General features: G+C 38.6%; 2 non-coding genes across 2 annotated transcripts; one reads left to right on the top strand and one right to left on the bottom strand.

The window, feature by feature from the left end:
* The first annotated feature begins 570 nt into the window (after positions 1 to 570).
* On the top strand, positions 571 to 678 carry LOC112746064 (small nucleolar RNA R71). The gene has a single exon (XR_003173964.1). It is a non-coding gene; the product is annotated as a small nucleolar RNA R71 (small nucleolar RNA).
* A 10,399-nt stretch (positions 679 to 11,077) lies between these two features.
* Positions 11,078 to 11,183, bottom strand: LOC112746764 (small nucleolar RNA R71). The gene has a single exon (XR_003174630.1). It is a non-coding gene; the product is annotated as a small nucleolar RNA R71 (small nucleolar RNA).
* Between the last annotated feature and the right edge of the window lie 5,556 nt (positions 11,184 to 16,739).

Raw genomic sequence — 16,739 nt, forward strand, 5'->3', positions numbered from 1 at the left:
ATTAGAGGTATTTTGTCCAGAGTTCTCTGTCTGTTGCTGAGTGGATGATGGTAAAGGTTTACTACTGTTGAACCTGTATCTTCCACCATTATTAAAGCCTTGTTGAGGCTTTTGTTGATCCTTCCATGAGAGATTTGGATGATTTCTCCATGATGGATTATAGGTGTTTCCATAAGGTTCACCTAAGTAATTCACCTCTGCTATTGCAGGGTTCTCAGGATCATAAGCTTCTTCTTTAGAAGATGCCTCTTGAGTACTGTTGGATGCAGCTTGCATTCCATTCAGACTCTGAGAAATCATATTGACTTGCTGAGTCAATATTTTGTTCTGAGCCAATATGGCATTCAGAGTATCAATTTCAAGAACTCCCTTCTTCATAGGCGTCCCATTATTCATAGGATTCCTCTCAGAATTGTACATGAACTGGTTATTAGCAACCATGTTAATGAGTTCTTGAGCTTCTGCAGACATTTTCTTTAGGTGAATGGATCCACCTGCAGAAGTATCCAATGACATCTTTGATAGCTCAGATAAACCATCATAGAATATATCCAGGATGGTCCATTCTGAAAGCATGTCAGAAGGACACTTTTTGGTCAGCTGCTTGTATCTTTCCCAAGCTTCATAGAGGGATTCACCTTCTTTCTGTCTGAAGGTTTGAACATCCACTCTAAGCTTGCCAGCTTTTGAGGAGGAAAGAACTTGGCTAAGAAAGCCGTGACCAGCTTATCCCAAGAGTTCAGGCTGTCTTTGGGTTGAGAGTCCAACCACACTCTAGCTCTGTGTCTTACAGCAAAAGGGAAAAGCATGAGCCTGTAGACTTCAGGATCTACTCCATTAGTCTTAACAGTATCACATATCTACAAGAATTCAGTTAAGAACTGAAAAGGATCTTCAGATGGAAGTCCATGAAACTTGCAGTTCTGCTGCATCAGAGAAACTAATTGAGGTTTCAGCTCAAAGTTGTTTGCTCCAATGGCAGGAATGGAGATGCTTCTTCCATGTAAATTGGAATTTGGTGTAGTAAAGTCACCAAGCATCCTCCTTGCATTATTATTATTTTCGGCTGCCATCTCCTCTTCCTGTTCGAAAATTTCTGAAAGGTTATCTCTGGATTGTTGTAATTTAGCTTCTCTTAGTTTCCTCTTCAGAGTCCTTTCAGGTTCTGGATCTGCTTCAACAAGAATATTCTTGTCCTTGCTCCTGCTCATATGACAAAGAAGAGGGCACAGAAATAATAATAATAATAATAATAAGGATCCTTTATACCACAGTATAGAGGTCCCTGTGTGAGTAGAAGAAAAGAAGAAGAAAAAATTCGAACACAGATGGAAGAGGGGGTTCGAATTTGGTGAGTGATGTGAGGAAGAGATGTTAGTAGATGAATAAATAATTAGAATGAGATGAGAGAGGGAGAATTTCGAAAATAATTTTTGAAAAAGAGTTAGTGATTTTTGAAAATAGTTTTGAAAAAGGTTAGTAATTTTCGAAAATAAAAAATCAAAAATTAAAATAATTAGTTAATTAAAAAGAATTTTGTAAAAGAGGGAAGATATTTTCGAAAATTAGAGAGAGAGAGAGTTAGTTAGGTAGTTTTGAAAAAGACAAGAAACAAACAAAAAGTTAGTTAGTTAGTTGAAACAAATTTGAAAAGATAAGAAGTTAGGAAGTTAGAAAAGATATGATAGAAATTAGTTTTTGAAAAAGATTTGATTTTTAAAATCTCAATTAATGACTTGATTCACAAGAAATCACAAGATATGATTCTAGAACTTAAAGTTTGAATCTTTCTTAACAAGTAAGTAACAAACTTGAAATTTTTGAATCAAAACATTAATTGATGATGTATTTTCGAAAATATGATGTAAAATTAAGAAAAAGATTTTTGAAAAATATTTTTGAAATTTTGAAAATAACTAAAAAAAATTGAAAAAAGATTTGATTTTTGAAAAAGATTTTGAAAAAGATAAGATTTTTAAATTGAAAATTTGATTTGACTCATAAAAACAACTAGATTTTAAAAATTTTTGAAAAAGTCAACTCAAATTTTTCGAATTTTATGAGAGAAAAGAGGGAAAGATATTTTTTTGATTTTTGATTTTTATGATGAGAGAGAAAAACATGAAAAAGATTCAATGCATGAAATTTTTTGGATCAAAACAATGAATGCATGCAAGAATGCTATGAATGTCAAGATGAACACCAAGAACACTTTGAATGTCAAGATGAACATCAAGAACATATTTTTGAAAATTTTTTTATGCAAAGAAAACATGCAAGACACCAAACTTAGAAATCTTTAATGCTTAGGCACTAAGAATTCAAGAATGCATATGAAAAACAAGAAAAGACACAAAACATGAACACATCAAGATCAAACAAGAAGACTTACCAAGAACAACTTGAAGATCATAAAGAACACTATGAATGCATGAATTTTTCAAAAAATGCAAGATGAACATGCAATTGACACCAAACTTTCAACTTGACTCAAGACTCAAACTAGAAACACAAAAAATATTTTTGATTTTATAATTTTCTAATTTTTTTGTATTGTTTCGAAAATTATTTGAAAAAAAAAATAAGGATCCCAAAATTTTTAATATGAATTCCAGGAATCTTATGCTCTTTAGTCTAAAGCTCCAATCAAAGGGTCAGGCATGGCTTAATAGCCAGCCAAGCTTTAGTATGTAACTCAGACATGACATGCCTGACATGCCCTATCCAGAAGAATTAGACATGGCTTTACAGCCAGCCAGGCTTCAACATGCTTCATGAAACACTAGAATTCATTCTTAAAAATTTTGAAGAAAAATATATTTTTGAAAACATTTTTATTTTTTTTCTTTTTTTTTTTGAAAACAAAGGAGAAATTTTTTGAAAGATTTTTTTGAAAGATTTTTGAAAACTTTTTGAAAAGAAAACGAAAAGAAAGTTACCCAATCTGAGCAACAAGATGAACCGTCAGTTGTCCAAACTCGAACAATCCCCGGCAACGGCGCCAAAAACTTGGTATGCGAAATTGTTACTCAGGTTGTGAATTATTGTTCGAAATTGATTCCCTGGCGATGGCACCAAAAACGGATGCACAGAACCATGGTCTAAACATATCTTCACAACTTCGCATAACTAACCAGCAAGTGCACTGGGTCGTCCAAGTAATAAACCTTACGTGAGTAAGGGTCGATCCCACGGAGATTGTTGGTATGAAGCAAGCTATGGTCACCTTGTAAATCTCAGTCAGGCGGATATAAAATAGTTATGGAGTTTTCGAAATTAATACTAAAATAAGGATAGAAATACTTATGTAAATCATTGGTGAGAATTTCAGATAAGCGTATGGAGATGCATTCATTCCTCTGAACCTCTGCTTTCCTTCTGTCTTCATCCAATCAGTCTTACTCCTTTCTATGGCTGGCTTTGTGTAAGGATGTCACCGGTGCCAATGGCTACTTTTAATCCTCTCGGGAAAATGGTCCAAATGCTCTGTCACAGCACGGCTAATCGTTGGAGGCATCACCCTTGTCGTTGGTTGCATCCTATTCCTCTCTGTGAAAATGGTCCGATGCGCTGTCACTGCATGGCTAATCATCTTGGAGGTTCTCGATCATACTGGAATAGAATTTACTATCCTTTTGCGTCTGTCACTACGCCCAGCACTCGCGAGTTTGGAGTTCGTCACAGTCATTCAATCCCAGGGTCCTACTCGGAATACCACGGACAAGGTTTAGACTTTCCGGACTCTCATGAATGCCGCCATCAATCTAGCTTATACCACGAAGATTCTGATTAAGAGATCTAAGAGATACTCATTCAATCTAATGTAGAACGGAAGTGGTTGTCAGGCACGCGTTCATAGGGAATGATGATGATTGTCACGTTCATCACATTCAGGTTGAAGTGCGAATGAATATCTTAGAAGCGAAATAAGATGAATTGAATAGAAAACAGTAGTACTTTGCATTAATCTTTGAGGAACAGCAGAGCTCCACACCTTAATCTATGGAGTGCAGAAACTCTACCGTTGAAAATACAAAGTAATAATGGTCCAGGCATGGCCGAATGGCAAGCCCCCAAACGCGATCAATAGATCAAAAGATAATCCAAAGATGTCTAATACAATAATAAAAGGTCCTATTTATAATAAACTAGCTACTAGGGTTTACAGAAGTAAGTAATTGATGCATAAATCCACTTCCGGGGCCCACTTGGTGTGTGCTAGGGCTGAGCTTGAAGTCTACACGTGGAGATGTCATTCTTGGAGTTGAACGCCAGCTTTTGTGCCAGTTTGGGCGTTGAACTCCACTTTGCAACTTGTTTCTGGCGCTGGACGCCAGAATTGAGCAGAGAGCTGGCGTTGAACGCCAGTTTGAGTCATCTAAACTTGGGCAAAGTATGGAATATTATATATTCCTGAAAAGCCCTGGATGTCTACTTTCCAACGCAATTGGAAGCGCGCCATTTTGAGTTCTGTATCTCCAAAAAATCCATTTTGAGTGCAGGGAGGTCAGAATCCAACAGCATCAGCAGTCCTTCTTCAACCTCTGAATCTGATTTTTGCTCAAGTCCCTCAATTTCAGCCAGAAAATACCTGAAATCACAGAAAAACACACAAACTCATAGTAAAGTCCAGAAATGTGAATTTAACATAAAAACTAATGAAAACATCCCTAAAAGTAACTAGATTCTACTAAAAACATACTAAAAACAATGCCAAAAAGCGTATAAATTATCCGCTCATCACCAACCATCCACGCGCACGCGTCATGCACGCGTACGCGTGGATTGCATATTTTCACCCCCAAGCCATTCTTCCCGAGGGTTGCACGAACAGCGCGCGTGCACTGTGCCTTTCATGCAAGGCTGGTCACGCGTACGCGTCGCTCTCGAAATAACCCATCCACGCGCACGCGTGCTGCACGCGTACGCGTCGTCCCCATTTCGTCATTTCCACGCGCACGCGTCATGCACGCGTACGCGTGGTTTGCCCTGTATCAACCATCTTCTTTTCTTCTCTTATTTTCATTTCTTTCCTTCTTCTCTCTTCTTTTCTTTCCACCCTTTAAACATCATCCAACACTACCAAACACCATATAACACCATTTTTTTTAGTAGCTAGTTAGTTTAATTTTTGTCTAACTTTTACTTTTCATTATAAGTGTTGGATTACTCATTTTGTTGCTAATTCTTGCTGCCTATTATTAACTGAATTCTATTTTAGCATAATTGTTTTTATTTTTTTCATTGTTGGATTTCTTTGTTGAGGTTAAAATTTGTTACTTGGTTTTCAGTTTTCAGGTTTAACATTCGTAAACACTAAGTACATGTTACATTGCCTTTAAGATTCTTAACTCTTTTGAATTGCATGTTTTGGCCACCATGCATTCATCATCCATCGCTAGGCAATTGTATATTATCATTGCATTTTTTTTAGGCGATGCTTGTTTGTGATTTACCTTTATTGACATCACCTATTTCATGCATTGAGATTTTGGAATTGTGAAATCGGATCGAAAGCTTACCTAAGTGACATATTTTTTAGCTTTCTAAGCTTTGTGGGCCATGCTTGCTATGTGATTGATTTTTTATTTCTATATTCTTTTTCTAAGTTCCATGGCATCCATGTCTCCCACCTCTATGTCACTTAGGTCAATATGTGGCATTGATTGTTGTGTAAGTTTCATATACCATTTTGTCCACTAAGTTTACTTACACATCAATCAATGTCCGTTCATAATCCAATTTAAAAAATTGCTTGATTTTTTCTTGAATGCTTTTATGCTTCTTCACTACTTGTTTGGTTGCCTTAACCTACAAGTCTTTTAAAGTATCTCAAGCACACTAGATTGATTGAAGTGTATGCTTTCATTTGTATAATTGAGATATAGCTTTTAAAGCTAGTATGTGTGTTCTAAACCGCATGCAACTTAGAATGCACACACCTATTTTAAATTAATGTCACACTAATTCACTCACTCCATTCTAGTGGGTTACCTCATTCCAATAATTTACGCTTCCTTACTTTTTATTTTCTCATCTTACGGTGTTATTCTATATTTTTCATGACTGATGCACCATAAGCAAAAATAGAAGCGGAAAAAAAGAACACGGAGCACCGGTTGATCCGCCAGCTGAGGGTGGCAACTCGAAAAGTCGCCGTACCCCCTTGCTCATCGTTGAGTGCACCGAGGATGGTGCAAACTTTTAAGTGTGGGGAGGTCGTCCGACCAGTCGACGCCTTTGGGTGACAGGTTTCTAATCCCAATACTTTTGCATTTCATTTTTAGGTCTTTTAGGAATTGTTGTTGCACTTTCCTATTTTTCATCTATATAATAAGCTTAGTCAAAATAATGAAAATTTTCAAGGATTTTATCTATAAGGTACCCCAATTGATTGGGGAAAAAATTTTTTTGAACTTGCTTGAACTACATATATTGTGGAACATGATTTTTGAGCTAAGAACATAAGCATGTGGGACTTGAGCCTAATTGTGTGGTTACATCATATATAACCACTTACTTTCATTATTGTGTGCATTATTCTCTTCCTATGATTGTAATCTTTGATTTGTTTGATTCTTTATGTCCATTATTTTGTGTATACATGCACTTATATGATTGAGACCATTGTTTCAAATAACTCACTTACCCAAATAGCCTACCTTTTATCTTCAATTGTTAACCAATTTTGAGCCTATACTTAACTCATTTGTTCTTAATTTTAGCACATTACAAGCCTAAAAGCGAAAAATAATAAATGTCTCTTGTTCGGATCTTTGATTAGCTTAGGCTAGTGAGAGTGTTCATTACTTAATTTTGGGAAAGTTGGGTACATTGGGTAGGGATAAAAGTATATTTTGCAATTTTGGTTGAAAATCTTGAAAATTGGGTACATACTCATGTTTCAATTATGTTTAAACCGTATACATTGAACCTCTTGTATATATATTTTAGTTTGAAAAGAAAAATGATGAGAAAAAAAAAAGAAAAAAAAAAATATATATATATATAAAGAAAAGAAAGAAAAAGAAAAGCAATAAAAGGGGGACAAAATACCCCAAAGTAAAGTTCAATAAAAATCAATGAATATGTGTGGTGATAAAAAAGAGAATGCATGAGTGTGTGAAAAAGTGAAAAATGGGTAGTTAAGTTAGCTTTGAAATTGTATAGGTTGTTATATAGATTGGGTGGGAAGTTTATGTTAATCAAAGATTCAAATCTCAAGCTCACTTGACCATATGCATCCTTACCTTGACCCTAGTCCCATTACAACCTATGGAAAGTCCTCATGATATTTGTATGCATGCATGGAATAATTGTTGATTGTTAGATGAAAAATAAATCTTGGAAAGCATGATTAGGGGAGAATTGAGTGAATCAACCCTATACACTTGAGTGAATAGAGCGGATACACATCTGGTGAGGGTTCGATCGCTCAATTACATGTTTCCACCCATGATCATCTATTCTTGCAAGTTTGTAAAATCTTTCAATAATTCAATTCAATTGTGGGTTTGAATTTACTGCTATGGCTTTAGCCCTTGTACTTATATATGTATTCTTGTAAGTTGACTTATTTTGACCAAGTAGATGCATTCATGTAGATAGATTGCATATAGATAGATTGTATATAGTTAGTTTGCATTGAATAAATGTTGATACCCCTTTGCTTCTTTCTTGATTTTAGCATGAGGACATGCTTAGTTTAAGTGTGGAGAGGTTTGATAAACCCTAATTTTGTGGTTTATCTTGTGCTTATTTTAGGGGATTTTATCACCTTTTCTCACATTTATTCAATGAAATAGCATGGTTTTGTAATTCTCTCTTAAATTGTGCTTAAGTGTAAAAACATGCATTTTAGGCCCTTAAATTGGTGATTTTAATTCACTTTAATTCCATTCGATGCCTTGATGTGTTTGTTGAGTGATTTCAGGTCCATAAGGCAAGTATTGGACGGAAGAAATGAGGAGAAAAGCATACAAAGTGGAGAATGCATGAGGAAACAAGGATTTGGAGTACATCAACCCACGCGCACGCGCAGAAGACACGCACGCGTGGAAGTGAAGTTGCATGGCGACGCGTACGCGCACATGACGTGTACGCGTGGATAGGAAAATCGCCAAGTGATGCGCACGCGTGACCCACGCGTATGCGTCGATGCTCGAACGTGACTCGCTTAAACGCAAAACACTGGGGGCAATTTCTGAGCTGCCCAGGCCCAAATCCAACTTGTTTCTGAGGGTATTTGATTCAGAATTGAAGATTGAGCAAGGGGGAGCACTTAGTTAGTCATGATGAGCCTTTAGTTAGTTTTCTTGGAGAGAAGCTCCCTCTTCTCTCTAGAATTAGGTTGGATTAGGTTAAGTTCTCTTAGATCTAGGTCCGATTTCATGTTCTCTTCTTGTTTCCTTTATGAATTCTTGCTTCTACACCTTCATTCTCTTAGTTTGTGATGTTAATTTTACTTTTATGCCTCTTTTATGTTCATGCACTCATGTTGAATTTGAATCCCTTTTAATGCAATTTGATGATTGATGCTCTTTTATTGTTGATTTGAGTTGTGAATCTCATTTTCCTTACAATTGATAGTTGGTAGCTTTATATTTCTTGCACTTTTACTATGCTTTCCTATTATGCCTCCCAAGTGTTTGACAAAATGCTTGGTTGGATGTTAGAGTAGATCTTGAGCATTCTTGGCTTGAAAAGAGTAATTAGGTAATCTTGAGTCATGAATACCCAACTCATGTGGGCAATCTATAGTTGTTAGTTAATATGATTTCCATTGACTCTAATCTCTTGCTAATTCCATTAGTAAGTTGATTAGGAATTTTGGATTGAGATTAACTAGTCTTGTTTGACTTTCTCTTATGGAAGATAACTTACACCTTCTTCCAACATTGGAGATGACGAAATAGGATAAATTCTTGTTAAGTTGATAAACCACTATTTTATGGTTTATATTGTGTTTAATTGTGTGGTTTTATCACGATCCTTACCCACTTATTCATTAAATTAGCATGCAATTATAATTCCTTCCTGAATTTATTACATGTTTGAAAACTGCTTCCTAGAGACTTTAATTATGTATTTTTAATTCTCCTTTATTCCATTCGATGCCGTGATCTGTGTGTTGAGTGTTTCAGACTTTACAGGGCATGAATGAGTTGGAGATTGGAAAGGAAGCTGGCAGAAATGGAAGGAATACAAGAATTTGAGGAGATAACCAGCGAGAAGTGACGCGGTCGCATGGCTCACGCGACCGCGGAAGAGAGCAAATCGCAGTGACGCGGCCGCATGGCTCACGCGGCCGCGCGGATTGGAAGAGCTAAAGCGACGCGGTAGCATGGACGACGCGAACGCGTGGCAAGGAAAAGCGCGAATGACGCGTCCGCATGGGTGGCGCGATCGCGTGACATGTGCGATCTGCATAATCTGCAGAACTCGCTGGGGGTGATTTTGGACCTTATTTCGACCCAGTTTTCGGCCCGGAACAGCAGAGTAGAGCCAGAGAACATGCAGAAACAAAAGACAACATTCATTCTACACAGTTTTCAGTTTTAGATCGAGTTTTACTCCTCCTCTAGGTTTTTTTTCTTTAGTTTTTAGGATTTAATTTTCAATTGGTCTTAGCATTGGAACATTGAGAAGAGTTAGTACTTCATCAAGACTTCGTCATTCTAGTTCGTTCTCTTAACTTGGTTTTATTATTCCATGTTCTTTGCTTTGCTCAATTTTGTCAATTGAATACTTTTATGATTATTTAGTACAAGGGTTATTTCTTTTTTTTAATTCATTTTAATTTCCAATAATCATGTCTTCTTTTAATTCCCTTTCATGTGTTATGGATTTATTATTACAATGAGCGAGTAGTTCCCTCACTTGATGGGGAGTTGATTGAAAGGAACTCTTGAGTTGGAAGGATTGAAAGAAAATTTGTAATTGGGTTAACTGTTGGATTGCTATCTAGTCACTAACACCAATCCCTTTGAACTAAGTGGGTTGCAACTCGTGAACAGATCTAGCATTCCAACTCGTTTGACTTTCCTTTACCTAGTAAAGGATAACTAAACAGAACAATCATTAATTATCAATTAATCTTGAAATCATTCCATCAATAATAGAGATTCGAACTAATCAACTCCCACTCAAGGCTTTTACTCATATTATTTAATTTTCTCAATTTAATTTTCCATCTACTTACCTCAGTTTCTTTGGAAACATCTGATTAATAAAATAGCACACTTTTCTGCAACTCGTGGGAGACGACCTGGGACTCAAACTCCCAATAATTTTTACTTTAAATTCTCTGTGACATATTTCTAAATTGATAGGCAGATTTTCGGTGAGTTAAGAACTATACTTACAACGTAACTATTTTAATAATTTTTAATTCACCAACTTCTGTGCTCCGTCAATTTTTGGCACCGTTGCCGGGGAGTTGCAATAGAGTGCTAAAGTTTTTAATTAGAATTTATGTATTTGCATTCTATTTTATTGTTTTTACTATGAGCTGCATGTTTTTTTCGTCAAATGACGCGTTCACTACCTGACCCCAACTTGCCAATATTCGATCCTGAAATTGAAAGGACTATTTCACGAATAAGGCGAGCTAAGCGTCGGTTAGTCCTCTCTGAAGACGAATCTAAACGTCAGTTGAGGAAGAAACCAGCCCCCGTTCTACTAATTCGGTTGTTTTACGAGCCGGAGACATGGCAGCTAGGAGAGTTACCATCCAGGAGGAAGGAGCTCCTGATTTTACAATGCAACCGTTTCAAGCGCATCATCCAGCGGTAGCTACAGATTTTGAAATAAAGACCGCACTGCTAAATTTGATGTCCAAGTTTCATGGCTTACCTGCTCAAGAGCCCATCAAGCACTTGAGAGATTTCCAGGCAGCCTGTTCCACTGTCAGGCGTGATGGTACTGATGAAACTTCAATTTTGCTGAAAGCTTTCCATTTTCTCTTGAGGGAAAGGCAAGAGAGTGGTACTACACTCAACCTCTAGCAAATGTATCCAACTGGGATACACTCAGAAAGGAGTTTTTGGAGAAATTCTTTCCATCTGAAGTTATTGATAAACTGAGGAAGGATATTTCCACTATTGTTCAGGATGACAATGAGTCTCTCTTTGAATACTGGGAGCGCTTCAATAATCTTCTGAAGCATGCCCCCACCATAGGATTAATAAGATGGTGTTACTCAGCTATATCACACAGGGTATGAGGCCCCAAGATAAGACCACATTGGAAAGTGCCAGCAATGGGTCTATGAAGAAGTACAAGACCACTGATGAAGCATGGCAATTGATCAGTGATTTAGCTGAATGTACTAGGAACCACAGGCAAAAGCAAGGCCGTTCAAAAGCCGTTGCAGAAGTATCCTCTAACAGAGAGACTGCGGCTCGAGCTCAGAGTATATGTGAGATGACCAACTTGCTGAAGCAGATGCAATTGAATCAACAACAAGCTCAGCAAGCTCAACCCCCTCAACCACAGCAAAACTAATAACTAGTCCCACAGAGAGTTTGTAGAATCTGTGCTGATTATAGCCATTATACTGATGAATGCCCGCAGCTCTAACAAGAAGACAACATGGTGGCATCCACTCATAACTTCTATGACCGCCCCAACCAAGGGTACAATCAAAGTGGAAATAATAACCATGGATGGCAGGACAATTCTAACCAAAATTGGAGGGACAACAATAACAGAGGAGGCAGAGATAATTAGGGAAATCAGAGGTGGAATAATAACAACAACAGGCAGCAGAATCAACCTTACAAAGCACTCACCTGAGGCAAAACCAAGGACCACAGCACAATCAACAGCAGACCTCTCAATTCACTCATTCTTCTTCATCTCCTAATGAAGAGTTACTACAATCTTTTGAGCGAAGACAACAGACCATGGAAAATAACATCATGAATAGTATTAATGCCAGTTTGAACGGTCTGACCTCTACTTTGCAAGCTCTTGTCTCACAGATTGGAGCAACGTAAAATTCCAGTAACCAACCTTAAGCTCCACTGGAATCCCCTCTCAACCATTACCCAATCCAAAGGGAGGCATTAATGCCATCACCCTAAGGTCCGGAACCACTCTGCAGGAGAGGAACCAGGAGGAACCAAGCCCACCAGAACACGCCTCAGCTGAAGAGGTGGTAGAAATAGAAGATGTTGAGGAGGAAGAGGACATAGAGGACATAGCTGGAGAAGAAATAGCTCAACCACAAAAGAAAGCACCAAAAGGCGCAGACACTACAGAAAACACTACTCCTATTCCATTTCCACAACTTGCAAGGAAGCCCAGGAAGAAGCTGGAACCCGATCCTAAAATGGTAGAAATATTCAAAAAGGTCGAGGTAACTGTTCCTCTTTTTGATGTTATTCAGCAAGTACCTAAATATGCAAAGTTTCTAAAAGATTTGTGTATTCATAAAGACAAAATTAATGAATTAGAAACTATTCCTTTAGGTAGTTCCATATCTGCTTTAATGGGAGGATTACCTGAAAAATGTAGTGATCCAGGTCCTTGTATAGTTAGCTGTACTATTAGTGGTGTAGTAATTTATGATTGCATGTGTGATTTAGGAGCATGTGTTAGTATAATGCCTTTGTCTATATATGATATTTTGAGGCTCCCTCCCTTAGAAAGGTCGGCAGCTCGTTTTTGTTAGCAGATAAAAGCATTATTACAGTGGCTGGAGTTGCTGAAGATGTTTTGGTGAACATTAAAGCGCTTATATTTCCCACTGATTTTTATATCTTGGAGATGCCCCATAATGATTCAGATAAGCCATCATCAATCCTACTTGGAAGACCATTCCTGAAGACATCAAAATTCAAATTGGATGCTTTTTCAGGAACATACTCCTTTGAAATAGATGGCCGTATAGTAATTTCAATCTGAATGGAGTCATTGACAACCCTCCAGAAGATCGTTTATCTTCCAGTTTGATGTCATAGATGAAAGTGTAGCTGAAGTTCACAAGGAAGAGTTAGAAGAGAGGCACACTGGACAAGGTCCAAATGTGGGGACCCTTTTAACTGACAATGAGGGCACTTCGTCATTTTCACAAGCTCCAGATAATCCAGAGCCTGCCCATGATCAGAAGTTAGAATTAAAACCCCTCCCTCCGCATCTCAAATATGCTTATCTTGAAGATGAGCAGAAGTTTCCAGTTATTATTGGAAGGGAACTTACTTCTCAACAAGAAGAGCAGTTACTTGATGTGCTGAGAAAGCATAAGAAGGCAATTGGGTGGAGTTTGGCAGACATAGTAGGAATCAACCCTCAAGTATGTGAGCACAGAATATTTTTAGAAGAGGGAGCAAGACCTGTCCGTCAACCCCAAAGAAGATTGAATCCCACCATCTTGGAAGTTGTCAAAAAGGAAGTGACCAGACTATTGGAAGCAGGTATCATATATCCTATTTCAGACAGTGAATGGGTAAGCCTAGTACAAGTGGTGCCCAAGAAGTCTGGAGTCACTACAGTGAAGAACGAGCATGGAGAGCTCATAGCGACTAGAGTTCAGAATGCTTGGAGAGTCTGCATTGATTACAGGCGTCTCAACCAAGCTACCCGTAAGGATTACTACCTACTTTCATTCATTGATCAAATGTTGGATTGCCTGTCAGGTAAATCACATTATTGTTTTTAGATGGTTACACAGGTTATTTCCAGATTCATATAGCTCCTGAGGATCAGGAAAAGACTACTTTTACATGTCCTTTTGGGACTTATGCTTACAAGAGAATGCCCTTCGGCTTGTGCAATGCATCAGCTACTTTCCAAAGGTGCATGATGAGTCTTTTCTCTGACCTTATTGAGGATTGTATGGAAGTTTTTATGGACGATTTTAGCGTTTATGGTGATTCTTTTAGCCTTTTCTTGGATGGATTATCTAGAGTGTTAGATAGATGTGTTAATACAAACCTTGTATTAAATTTTAAAAAATGTCACTTTATGGTAAAACAAGGGATTGTATTGGGACATGTGGTATCTAATAATGGCATTTCTGTAGACCCCGCAAAGGTGAATGTTATTTCTAGTTTACCTTACCCCTCTTCTGTGAGGGAAGTTCATTCGTTCCTTGGCCATGCAGGTTTTTACAGGAGATTTATTAAGGACTTTAGTAAGGTAGCACTTCCCTTATCCAGATTACTGCAGAAGGATATTGAGTTCGAGTTCAGTGAGGATTGCAAACAAGCGTTTGATAAGCTGAAGACTGCTCTGACTCAAGCTCCAATTGTGAGAGGACCAGACTGGAGCCAGCCATTTGAAATCATGTGCGATGCTTCCAACCATGCAGTAGGAGCAGCGCTGGCTCAGCGTGAAGGTAAGGATCCCTTTGTTTTGCTTATGCGTCGAAGACTTTAGACACTACCCAGTCCAATTATACTACCACTGAGAAAGAGCTTCTTGCTATTGTTTTTGCTCTGGATAAATTCCGAGCTTATTTACTTGTTACTAAGTAGTAGTGTATTCGGACCATGCAGCTTTAAAGTACCTACTAGCTAAAAAGGAGTCCAAACCAAGACTTATACGTTGGATACTACTGTTACAGGAATTTGATTTAGAAATAAAGGATAGGAGTGGTAATCAGAATTTAGTGGCAGACCACCTGAGTCGCCTTGAGCATATTAAGGATGATTCTACTCCTATAGATGATAATTTTCCTTTTGATAACCTGCAAGCAGTATCTGAGGTAGTCCCTTGGTATGCACCTGTAGCTAATTATTTAGTTAGCCGCACATTTCCTCCAAAATTTTCTAAGCATCAAAGAGACAAGCTGAAAAGCGAGTCTAAATATTATATATGGGATGACTCGTATTTATGGAGATGTGGCGCTGACCAAGTAATTAGACGTTGTGTGCCTCAATCAGAATTCCAGTCCATTTTAGAGGCCTGTCACTCATCTGAGAGTGGAGGACATTTTGGCCCTCAAAGAACAGCTAGAAAGATCTTAGATGTGGATTCTGGTGGCCTACTCTTTTTAGAGACGCTGCTGAGTTTTGTAAATCTTGTCTCCCATGCCAGAAATTTGGTAATATATCCAGGAGGGATGAGATGCCTCAACAAATTATGCTTTTCTATGAAATTTTTGATGTTTGGGGTATTGACTTCATGGGTCCATTTCCAAATTCTAATGGATATTTTTATATATTGTTAGCTGTGGATTATGTTTCCAAATGGGTGGAAGCAATTCCTACCCGTACTGATGATGCTAACACTGTTGTTTCCTTTGTGAGAAACCATATTATATGTCGCTTCGGATCACCACGAGCAATCGTGAGCGATCAAGGCACCCATTTTTGTAACAGGAACTAACAGGATTAATGAAGAAACATGGGATAATTCATAAAGTTGCAACAGCTTACCATCCCCAAACTAATGGGAAGCCGAGTTGTCAAACAGAGAAATTAAGCATATCTTACAAAAGATAGTAAAGCCTATAGAAAAGACTGGAGCACCAGGCTACAAGATGCACTCTGGGCATATAGAACAGCATATAAGACACCCATTGGGATGAGTCCTTTCCGCTTAGTTTATGAAAAGCTTGTCATCTCCCAGTTGAAGTAGAGCACAGAGCCTTTTCGGCAGTTAAGGAGTGCAAGATGGGAATTGAGAAAGCCGGAGCTGAAAGGAAGTTGCAACTGCAGGAACTAGAGAGCCTTCGCCTAGAAGCTTATGAGAACTCAAGAATATACAAGGAGAAGATGAAGGCTGTACATGATCAGCACATCAAGAAGAAAGAGTTCCAACCTGGGGATTTCGTCCTCCTTTACAAATCTCGATTAAGGCTCATGCCAGGTAAGTTGAGATCACGATGGGAAGGTCCATACAGAGTAGAAAAGGCCGAACCGTACGGAGTTTATCACCTAAGCCATCCTTCAAGCTCTGAACTTATTAAAGTTAATGGACAACACCTGAAGCTATACCATGGCGAGAAGATGCAGAGAAACAAGGAGCTTGAGATCTTCCTCTTGGAAGATCCTCACATAGCAGAAGATTGAGCTAGTGGAGCGTCCAACTTACGGACGTTAAAGCAAAGTGCTAGGTGGGAGACAACCCACCATGGTATGATTGTTTTTTTCTTTATTTTTAGTTTCTCCTATTCAATAACTCTTCTCTTTATTAGTACTTTTGTGCATCTGCATTTACATGTTTCTATTTTTCAAAAAAAAAAAAAATTTTGCTAAGCAACGCGATCGCATCAGCGACGCGTCCGCATCGCAAGGAGAGTAAAGAAAAATAAAAATGAACAAAGAGTCACGCTGGAGCGTGGCTAGAGGCGTGCCAATGGCACCAATCGACCCACGCGACCGCGTCGCTGACGCGTCCGCGTCTCATGGGGATAATGGCCTCCCACGCGACCGCGTGCCCCACGCGGCCGCGTGCCTTGAGTTTTCGACGTAAAAAGGGTGCACAATGAAATATTGTGCGAGAGTGGTGCTGGATTGGTGCTGGAAGCACAATCCTTATCACGCGACCGCATCGCCGACGAGGCCGCGTCATCCATTTTCTGAAGCACACTGGCGCGATCGCGTGACCCACGCGATCGCGCCACTCCAATTTTGGCAAATAAATTAATTTGAACAGAGAGTTGTGCTGGCGCGAGGCTGCACTCGCGCCAGAAGCATAACATGGGTCACGCGATTGCTTGACCGACGCGATCGCGTCACCATACTTGAAGTGCATCCACACGAACGCGTGCCCCACGCGGCCGTGTTGCA

Source organism: Arachis hypogaea, chromosome 14 (assembly GCF_003086295.3).
Source record: "Arachis hypogaea cultivar Tifrunner chromosome 14, arahy.Tifrunner.gnm2.J5K5, whole genome shotgun sequence".
Taxonomy (NCBI): domain Eukaryota; kingdom Viridiplantae; phylum Streptophyta; class Magnoliopsida; order Fabales; family Fabaceae; genus Arachis; species Arachis hypogaea.